Here is a 2210-nt window from a genome sequence, read left to right as displayed (position 1 = left end):
GAGCATGCCTTTTTACTATGTGATACTGCTCCAGTACATTTACTGGGACAAGATTTCTTCATAAATTGAGAGGATTCATAAAATTCTCTTTGGAGGTGGGGATACTCCTAGAGTTTCGTGACCCTTAACCTGAACTACTCTGTTCCCTACAAGCAAGATTGACACTTTTCAAACTCAAACTGACACCAACGCTGACCTCTTTGAAGAACCAAAATATTTGTGGGCTTCTTCCTCAACTTGTTGTTGAATCCAAGTCTTGCTGCCTGCCCCAAACAAAAACAAATGACCCAAAAGCCAAATGTCGGTGGATTAGGAAGTCAGCTTTATTCAGGAATACCAGTAACCTGAGGAGAGATGCTGGGCTAACCCATATCCTCGGTACACCTGAAGGAGAGTGGGCAGGCTGAAACCATCTCAAAGGCTCAGGTTTACTGCGGGGCTTTTAAAGAGGGGGTTGAGGGAATGGAATATGGGAAATTAAAGACAGGAGGAAGAGGGACGTGTAAAGAAAGAGCCAGCTGCAAATTCTTGCTGAGGCTCCACCTGGCTTCTGTTCTCGGGTTATCTTAGGGTCCTATAGGATTTTGATTTGCTTTGGGTGGAATCAGCATAGGTTTACTGATGTCTTCCTGGGTTTCTCAGGGTCTGGATAGTACATGTCTCATGGCAAGTTCACAGCTCCCGGTGACCAAAAAACAACTTCACATTTGCATAAGTAATGTCATCTTTCCCTGTGACTAAGATTTAAGATATCAAATAATCATGCAAAAAGAGGGAACTCAGATAAACGCATGCCAAAGGAAAAAAACTGTGTCCTGTTTTTTTTCTAAAGCCCATGCAGTTTTAGTTCTCAACATGGCTTCAGTCCTGCTCACTCCAACAGACCTACATAAGAAAAATTAAAAGTACTGACTATAAAACTTTAAAAATCAAAATACTCTATTCTAAGCCATTGCCTAAATTGCCCTAATATCCCTTAAAGTAAAAGGCAATCTAAGTACTTTTACCTGTTGTAGAGGATTTAATAGAACAAGCACTTACAATTTCCTCTGTCAGTCCCTGTAATGCTTTAATCCTACCAGTTAAAAAACCTAATAAACAATGTTGGAGATTTGTCCAAGAGTCATAAGCAATAAATAAAATTGCAACACCAGCATTTTCCGTGGTTTCAAATACTAACACCTTGTTATCTAATGTGCCCACAGACTTTAAACGGTTAGAAGTGATCTGTCTCTGCTCTGTCTTCCTTAGTATTTCAGTTGTTAAAAAGAGCCAGTCTTGTTTGCCCACACCTGAAAAAATCAGTAGTACACCTGGACTGTAATGCCACAGGGGGTCACTGAAGCCCAATCATGTTTCCCTCAGGCATTATACCAACATCTGCCAATCTTGTAATTTCCTAGAAATTCTACTCTTTTTCAATATGTAGATAATCTATTGTTTTGTTCTCCTACCAAAGAAGTCTATGAAAGAGATTCAATTTATCTCTTACAGCAGTCAGCTTTCAAGGGACATAAGGCCCCCACGGAAAACTCCAGTTCTGCAGAGGTAAGGCCCCTTATTTAGGACTTGATCTGACTTCAGAAGTTTCCCTCTAAGCTGAAAGAATAAAAACAATCCAAGGTTTCCCTAGACCCACAACTAAGAGACAACGAATAGGTTTCTTTGGACTTGCGGGATATTTTTTGTCTTGGGTTCCAAATTTCTCTCTGCTATCACCCCCTTACATGAACTTAAAAAGAATCCTGTCCTTTTCTGTGAGAAAATATTTATGAACCAGCTTCAGTCAAATAAAACTGGCCTTACAACAACTTCTAGCTTTATGGCTTCCAAATTACAAAAAATACCCTTTTACCTTTTTGTACACATATATGATAATCAGGCCTTGGGAGTACTTACTAAGGATAATAAGAGAAGACATCGATCCATTGCTTATTGATAGCCTATAATTAGATCCACTGGCCAGTGAATATACAAATTTTGGAAAAGTGGTGGCAGCAGCAGCTAAATTAGTAAAAACGTCACCTAAAGTCATATTAAGGAATAAACTTTATCTAAGAGTTCTACATAGAGTTGAAAATGTATTAAATTTTGATAAGACTCATCACTTTTCAACACGTAGACTAACATATTATGAAATCCTTTCCCCTGGCCGGCCCGGTGGCGCACTGCTACAGTGCACCACTTGGGAGTGTGGCGGCGCTCCCGCC

Source organism: Galeopterus variegatus, unplaced genomic scaffold (genome assembly GCF_000696425.1).
Source record: "Galeopterus variegatus unplaced genomic scaffold, G_variegatus-3.0.2 Scaffold3493, whole genome shotgun sequence".
Lineage (NCBI taxonomy): Eukaryota > Metazoa > Chordata > Mammalia > Dermoptera > Cynocephalidae > Galeopterus > Galeopterus variegatus.
Note: the sequence above shows the minus strand (reverse complement) of the source record.